This window comes from Scomber scombrus, chromosome 9 (assembly GCF_963691925.1).
Source record: "Scomber scombrus chromosome 9, fScoSco1.1, whole genome shotgun sequence".
In the NCBI taxonomy this organism is placed as follows: domain Eukaryota; kingdom Metazoa; phylum Chordata; class Actinopteri; order Scombriformes; family Scombridae; genus Scomber; species Scomber scombrus.
In genome coordinates, this window is record NC_084978.1 from 29,429,771 (window position 1) to 29,439,110 (window position 9,340).

A 9,340-nucleotide genomic window follows, 5' to 3' on the forward strand; every position below is an offset into this window, starting at 1 on the left:
CACGTACACACACATGCACGAAACATGCGTGCTTTAACGTTACTGTGTCCAGTCATTGTGGGCTCATGTGGAAACTCACAACAAATCATTTCAATGCGAACAGCGACGCCTGCTGGTTGAATAAGAGACGACCGAACGTGTCCGTATCCGACACATTTTCTGGGAGTTTTAAAATGACAATATGACTAAAAGATGCGTCCTGGTCTTGTCTTGTGTGGTAAGTTATCCAAAAGTTAATTTAACATTATGTTGTGTTAATAACGCAACATAAAAATCTTGATTGGTTCGTAAATTTTATGAAGTTAGCCCATAAAACAAGTCATTTAGATGAACGCATACGTTGTATAAATGCGACTGTAATCTTCTTCACCGTTACGACATAAGCAAAAATTAGAAAAAAGTATACCGGACATATACTTATACCATAGTTTCTCCGTACATGTGCAGCGGGGATGTAGCTCAGTGGTAGAGCGCATGCTTTGCATGTATGAGGCCCCGGGTTCAATCCCCGGCATCTCCACAACTTTTTCTTTGACTATTTTACTTTACCACTGAATCGGCTATATCAATACAAACCATCCACCAAGAACCACATGATCATTACAGCTAACAGTTAGGTACATTTTATACGTATCTGATGTATCTTTGCCAAATTGTTTGCATTAAGCTGCATTAATTAGTTAATAGGCTATTAGAGAAAGGTTTTCTTTAAGACCGTGAAACTCCGTCAAAAACACATATTTCTTAATTTTTATGTTTTTTTACCGAGTAACAAGGACACACAACGAATAAGAGATGCACTGAACTCACCAGACATCCCACATGTAGTTTAACCTTCCACATAAAAACAGAGAAGGCTACAGTACATGTTTTTAAACTGAATGTAAAGTAAAGTTATGTGAAGCAGTAAACAGTAAAACAAATATATTAATATAATAAATTACAACAAAAAGAGAGCTCAGACACCAATTACTGACATACTATTATATATACTTGTACAGGAAGTGAGTATCTGCAGGGACTGTGCTGCCAAAAATATGCCTGTACTATTCATCACTAGAATCACCTGTGCTGTAAAACGAGAGATGGGTGATGGGAAATCTGTAGGAGTTGGTGTAACTGAAGCCAAACACATGCAAGGTTAGTCACACAACTACTCACACGTATGCTTTATTATTATTCCAGCCCTGCTTCCTCTGCTGCTGGCAGTGCTGCTGACAGTGAAGGCAGGAGGGGAGAGAAGACTTTGAAAGGTCTGGTTATAGAATCCTAATCTCAAAACAAGTGGTGGTTAAATCTAACAAAACATTTCTTATGAGACAAAGGTTTAAAAAAAAGAAGAAAAAAGTTCTCCACTAATGCAGATGGGGCATTGAGTATTGCATTTAAAAGATCACTTCACCCAAAAAACAAAAAAACATAATATCTCAACTACCTGGATAGGTCCTACACTGTCTCCCAGGTTTTGGAATATCCATCTCTGAGATTTATTCCAGCCATGTTGACGATTAGTCAATGCACTTTGCTAAATCTGCTAGCATTATCATGCTGACGAAATGGCAACATTTCCCCTATAAGTCGTGTTAAAGGCATTAGCTTCTTATGCAGTGACGTCACTGCATGTACAGAGTATTCTGCTGAGCTGCAGGGGGTCTCATGTTTAGCTGTCAGTGTTATTGGGCAGCATTCAATCCAAAGTAGGTTGACATGTTTCATCTGTTTATTTCTTTGGAGAATCTGTCTACCTCTATTAGGCTATCATATGGTATGGTCTATCTATCATATTGTATGGTCTATCATATGGTATGGTCTATCTATCATATTGTATGGTCTATCATATGGTATGGTCTATCTATCATATAGTATGGTCTATCTATCATATTGTATGGTATATCATATGGTATGATCTATCTATCATATGGTATGGTCTATCCATCATATTGTATGGTCTATCATATGGTATGGTCTATCTATCATATAGTATGGTCTATCCATCATATTGTATGGTCTATCATATAGTATGGTCTATCTATCATATGGTATGGTGTATCATATGGTATGGTCTATCTATCATATTGTATGGTCTATCTATCATATGGTATGGTGTATCATATGGTATGGTCTATATCATGTGGTGTGGTCTATCATATGGTATGGTCTATCTATCATATGGTATGGTCTATCTATCATATTGTATGGTGTATCATATGGTATGGTCTATCTATCATATGGTATGGTCTATCTATCATATAGTATGGTCTATCTATCATATTGTATGGTATATCATATGGTATGATCTATCTATCATATGGTATGGTCTATCCATCATATTGTATGGTCTATCATATGGTATGGTCTATCTATCATATAGTATGGTCTATCCATCATATTGTATGGTCTATCATATAGTATGGTCTATCTATCATATGGTATGGTGTATCATATGGTATGGTCTATCTATCATATTGTATGGTCTATCTATCATATGGTATGGTGTATCATATGGTATGGTCTATATCATGTGGTGTGGTCTATCATATGGTATGGTCTATCTATCATATGGTATGGTCTATCTATCATATTGTATGGTGTATCATATGGTATGGTCTATCTATCATATGGTATGGTCTATCTATCATATTGTATGGTCTATCCATCATATTGTATGGTCTATCATATGGTATGGTCTATCTATCATATAGTATGGTTTATCCATCATATTGTATGGTCTATCATATGGTATGGTCTATCTATCATATAGTATGTTCTATCTATCATATTGTATGGTCTATCATATTGTATGGTCTATCTATCATATTGTATGGTCTATCATATTGTATGGTCTATCTATCATATTGTATGGTCTATCTATCATATTGTATGGTCTATCTATGGTAGCACTGGAGGTGGAGGAGAAAATATGATTTTTTTATTTGGGTGAATCAAAGTTTTGAAGTGTGTTTGTATGAAACATGACAATACAATATCTAATGTTTAAAATTCTATCTTGAGTAATTCTCAACTGAGAATTGAGTCATTTTATAAATGAGACCACAGCTCTGTGCACATCATCACTGTCCTCTTAGCCCTGACATCGACATTAGTAATTGGAGTTGAACACTGCCCTCTTTGTTGACCTGGGGCCTCTTTTATTCTCCTCCATACAAAAGTCATCTAGCGGTTTAACCACCAACTGATCATAGGCCGGCACCACAGGTCAGCTTTGTCAGAACCAGGTCAGGGAATATTAGCCTCATGCTACTGGTTCCACAGATATGCAATCATCACATATACAGAATAACATTCTAGTGGAAACACTTACTGTCTATCTGTTTTGGGGTTTTCAGCTTAGAAAAAGGAGAACTTAAAGATAATGGCTATGTTAAACCTGGCAGCTCTGGAGTGAGTATTTATATTACTTTCTCAGTCAAACCCTGATGCAGATGTCTACAGAGGTATCTCTTGCGTGCAGGACTCCAGAGAAGGTCATTCAAATAACTTGACAGAGACACCATGCAATCTGAAAAGGGTATTTTTGTTGCCACGGACAACAACAAGACATGCCCCACACAGTCCCAGACACTCAGCTCCATTCACATATTTACCAAGATCCACACCCACCCACCCTACCAGCATCCATCACCCATTACCCCCAAGTAACCCTTGACCTGTCACAGCAGCTACATTCATGAGGCAGCTGCCTGTTGTCACGGTGACAGAGGAAACACTCTCCATTTACCCCAGAAACCTTAATTTTACGCTTCCTTAAAAACGTACTTTGAATAAAAAGAGCTGAGGAAGAAAAGACTTCCAAAAAGGTAAGTGAATGGTAGAGCTTGTCTTAACTGTGAGGTTATGGGTTATGCATCTGTGTCATATAGTAGTTGAAAAGTAGTTCTTGGTGTTTTCATTTTTCTAGATTACCCTGGCTAACTAACTAGGTATTGTTGAGAATCGAGAATTAGCATTCCTCTATAGACAACAGTTAAGTCAGGTCAAGAGGTTATGACTGAAATTTCTCATCAACTATTGGGTTACCATGACATTTTGTACATTCAGTCATGGTGCCCAGAGAGTGAGTCACCATTACTTGCTGACTTTTCGTCCAGCGCCACCAGCAGGTCAAAGTCTTCACTTATCCAGTGATGAATGGATTGGCGCAACATTTTGCGACATTTGTTACTCATAGACAATTTGTGCTAATGGCTTTGGTGATGAACCTGGTGAATTGTAATACCTCTAGTGATACCATAACTTTTCTTTTGGTGCTATCATCAGGCCACATTTTCAATTTGTGTAGTTTACAACCAAAAAACCTAAAAAAAATATCGACATTCCCATCAGCATTTGCTAACTTTAGCAAACGTTAGTATACTAACACACCAAACTAAGAACGCCCCATGAAGTCGGATTTGCAACTCAGAAGGTCGGACGAACCTCACCGGCCCCGACCTCAAAATCCAAGATGATAGCCCCATGCATGAACAGTGTGAAAGTTTTAGTAACATCCTGTCTATTAGCACTTCTGTCTTATTTGTGTCTCATTAAATCAGTCATACACACAACAATGTCCGACTTCTATCTTTGGACGTGTTGCAATGATGTTTGTATGTGCTAACCATAGCACTGTGATAAAACCCACTGATCTCACTGATTCCATTCAAATGAATCATAAATACTGACGTGATTGGTTCCTTAAGGTATAAGTTACTTCTAATCTATTCAATTAGTGATGCCTTTTATCACTAGTGGACATAAGATCAATGTGTTAGACTTTGGGTCAGGTTGCAAATGACACATCAATTTCACAACAAGTAAATCTACACTGAAGAAAAACAACCCTCGACAAAATGTGACCAACTCAGAGAGGGTTAAGTGAGGAGCATCAGTCAGGCACTGGATCTGCCCATCCTGCTACAGAAGCAGATCAGAGGAATCAGGTTTCCTACAAAAACATCACATCGGCCCTACATGTGTTTTAACCATCAGTCATTGTCCCCCCGCAGACAAAGAGCAGATTAGATGGAATTTAATGATCCCAGTGGGACGCCGCCGCCGCTGCTAATACGCCTTAACAAAGAGAGAAAGAATATGAGTATTGACATGAATCAGCCTACAGCAATATGGAGCGAAGGTAGAAATGTACGGTCGCTCTTGAAAATATATCAACAAAAAAGAAAATACTGTAACACGTGAATGAGAGTTTAAAATCTTTTTCCCAGATGTACTTCTCCTGCACTCTCATCACGTCAATCTCTCTTTTCTTCTCTGCTCTCTAACTTAGAATGTAATGGCTTTACTGGAACTTTAACAGCCAAGTGGAAGGATATCAAATGTACTTAAACAAGGAGGTCATCCCGCTGACCATGTTGACCCTCTTAACAGTTGGTCCGATGGTTTAAACAAAAAAAAAAGAAAGCACTAGAGAGAGAAAAAAAAAATGAAACAGATAGAAAGAGAAAGGGAGAGTCAAATCCGTTCGTCTTCATTTTAGTTTTATTAATCCTGGCGTTAAGCGGATTGCGTGTAAGATGTTAATGCTATCATGAGCAAAGATACACATGAACATGCAGATGTTGCACACATGCAAAAACACGCACGCACGCACACAAACTCTGTCGTGTCACACTCACTAATCCTCACTGGGGTCAGATGCAGATTCAGAGAGAGAGTGCCGCGCCGGGACTGATTGTTTTCATTTCAGAACACACAGTGGAGCATATAGGATAAAAGCATTTATTGTCATATATGTTTCATATTTGGTGTGGATGCGGCGGCAAAGAAGAGGCTATTCCTGCAAACATGTGTTTGTCATAGTAGCAGTGGGTGGGGTGGAGGGTGGAGGGTGGGGCGTGAGTGGGGGGGGGGGGGGGGTTTAGTAGCTGGGCTTTGAGGGAAGAAGCAAGTGAGGAGAAAGGACCCATCTGTTCCTATAGTGGCAGATAAAGAGGGAGTGAGAGGAGGACGGACGTTAAGCAGGAGAAGGGTGAGCATGTTATGTTAAATAACTCTACTATCTAATTGTGTTGTTTATTTGGACTTTGGTGCGTTCTTTATGCATTTTATGTGCCATTAAGTTTATATAATACATGCATGTGTTTTGATGGAAGGTGATGAGATGTTAGAAGCTGCTGCCAGATGGTGACAATATTGCATGTGTCACAGCCAAGATCATCAGAATGACTGTACAGCAGTGTGCAGCTATGCAGTGACCAGGCTGTGTTATAAATGAGTTTGTCATAGAGAGAGAAAAAAAAAGAAGAAAAGTTTTAGATTGGATTTTCAGAGGTCATGAGCTAAATACAGTTTGCAGGTGTATTTAATTTTCCAGCTAACTGTTAATCTGTTACAGCGTCGGTTCATTTTATCTTCCAACATGAATCATTTACATTTAGTTTCCAAGCTTTCCTCTAAACTGCCACAACTGTAATTCTACTGGGGAAATGCTGAATCATTTTTATTTAATCTATGTTAATCAAATTAAAATATACTGAGTCTATAAAAGTCATGACCTCAGTGTCCTTAATGGTAGCTGTGATCAGGGGCACAATAAGGGGGTGAAAAGTTAGGAAGATTCTAAGGGCCCTTGACTGATAGGGGCCCTAAAAAATATTAGAAAATTAGTTAATTTAAATATTAAAATGTAATTTAATTTAATTGAAATTATCATCATTAAAAGACATTAACAGAATATTTCACAGCTTAATCTTAGTAAATATTGTACAGTTAGTATAGGACTAAGAAAGTTGCAAGCCTTCACAGAAAAGTGTGGTTATAGAAATTGTGCATAGTGATAGCTTTTCATGGGGCCTAAAATCCCTGGTGGCGCACCTGGCTGTGATCGTGAATGTGTGGATTTTTATATATTTGTCACTATTTGTGAATGAAAGTTCAACCTGATGACTGAATGAGTTTGCAGCAGGTTGAAAATGTCATAGAAAAGCTTAAGTTTCATTTGGTGTACATGCTTCTGTTAAGGATGTATCAAATTAAATGTAGAGCTGATTTGATGATGAGTTCCTGTGTAGTGCTGCCTACAGGTGCATTTCCATTCATAGGAAAATGAAATAAATAACTGTAAATGGCACTACAGAGATTCACTTTGCTGTGACTACTTGAACACATCGCTCACTGCTCTCAAGCGCTTGACAACATGATAACACTACTGACAAACAAAAGTTAGAGTACCTCCTCAATAAGTGCAGTTTACTGTCATTCAGCTCATTGGTTTAATTTTACAGCCTGCAACTTGTTAAGGTTCAATCTCAAGAGCTGACTAACTAATTATACTACTGACAGACAAAAGTAAAGAGAACTGCTGAAGAAGCACAATAGAAATTAAAGACATGTCCCTGCTACAGCTGAAAGGAGTGACCATGGGACTTATAATAGTGCTAATATTCACCAGATGTCCAAAAACACAACTCAGAATGAATTCAAATGTTGCTCTATATCTGCTGGATGTGTAAATAGGCAACTGTTTGTTAACTATTAAGTCAGCTTTACAATGTGATGTAAATGTATGTAAATGTCACCAACTTTAGCTTTTACTTTTTTATGAAATACAATGATAAGTTCAAGTTCAGGATAAGTTGAAATAATTTGTTATTCATTCTTTATTTTGTATTTTAACTTCTAAAAAGAGTAATTAAAAATAAATACATAGATAAATAAATAGAATTAATAGGCAGAAAAAGGTAGAAATTACACTGTCCAAAAAATAAAAATAAAAATAAAAATAAAAATAAAAATAAAAATAAAAATAAAAATAAAAATAAAAATAAAAATAAAAATAAAAATAAAAATAAAAAAAAAGTAAAAATACAAAATACAACTACTGGGTAGAAAATGGTAGGAAAAAAAACTGTCCAAAAAAGACTGAAGAATAAAAATAATGAATTTAATAAATTAATGAGACAAAATAAATTAAATGAAAATTCCTTTCATGTGACTTCCATCAGTCTGTGTTTCAGTGACTGGTTAAGAATTGTTATGATGTAATTTGTTTGTTGTCATCGCACAACCACAGAAGCTGTGCTCACCTAAAAGAAAAAAAGAAAGAAAAGAAAAAAATAGAGTATACCAGAAAAGTGTGTTTTATCCAAATCATTTCATTAAGGTTAACATCGCCCCAGATATAAAGGAAACTGTTTGTTGGGCTATAACAGTCTAAACCTTTTGGCTTTTGCCCTCGCCTCTCTTTGCTACTTTAATCTCATTACTTTAACACCGTTCTCCTCCTCCATTCATCCTTCCTCTCTTTCATCCTTCCCCCCCTTCTTGCACGCTTTAACTGAAATGGTACACCCTCTAACTTAATTAAATGAAGCATCTTCTGGCTGACACAGACACACACACTCACATCAAGCAGTGTCCTGTACAGCAGTCATCGGTGCCCTCCCCTCTGTAGTTTATGGTAATTTCACTTCCATCTTCTGATTGGATCTAGTAGATTGTTTCCCCGATGGGAATACTGTATGGATGTTTCCTGTCAACTTCTTTTGCTGACTGCTTTAACTCATTCATTGGGATATTGAAGTCATGGTGGTTTTTTCCCCCCTGATTTAGCACTGAGAAAATGAAGGGCTGTTGCAGTCATCTGACCAGGAATCATCCAAGCGCAGAAAGCCAAAACAAGTTAAAGGGTCTTATTAGATTTATCAGCACACTCTTTCTTTTGTCACTGAAGACAGTGGACATGCAAGCCTCCTGAAAAAGTGCTTCCTCTGCATTTGGAGGTGGTGATACAAGAAATGTTACTGATGACGTGAAAGCATTTGAAGTGTCAGTTCATGTATACCCACTCAAAGTAGATAAAGTATTGTTGGAAAAGCAAATGATGAAAGCAGTTCAAATGCCAGATGAGGTGTAAGTGGTGGCTTTCATTTCAGTTGAAGAATAAAAAGCAGTTGAAGTGTAAGTTAGGATTTAATAGGTGAAAGCAGTGGAAGTGTCAGAGGAAGCGAAAATGATGAAAGCACTTGAAATTTCATTTAAACAGCAAGTTAATTAGTTGAATCTCCTGTGAGGCTGAAGCCTTCATTGAGTGTGTGACGTCGCCCACATACACAACAATTTTTTTCACATCCTGTCCTTTCATTTTATTGGGCAAAAAAGCGGGCAAATGTTGAATATTTCTAAAATCATGAAAGACATGAAAGATTTCCGATTTTTCTTATCGATATACTTTAAAGTTTGAATGAAGCTTCTACACACAAATGTATGTTGAAGTAGAAAAAAGCATCCAGAAAAATTCTAATTTTCAATGTATGTTTTGACTTCAATCCAGGGACAGTTTATCATCTCAGACTCCGATGGATTTACAGGCAACATTGAAGAT

The 9,340-nt window shown here is 37.2% G+C and overlaps 1 non-coding gene across 1 annotated transcript; it reads left to right on the top strand.

Moving 5' to 3' along the window:
- Positions 1-448: 448 nt before the first annotated feature.
- On the top strand, positions 449-520 carry trnaa-ugc (transfer RNA alanine (anticodon UGC)). Its single transcript has one exon. It is a non-coding gene; the product is annotated as a tRNA-Ala (tRNA).
- The last annotated feature ends 8,820 nt before the right edge of the window (positions 521-9,340 follow it).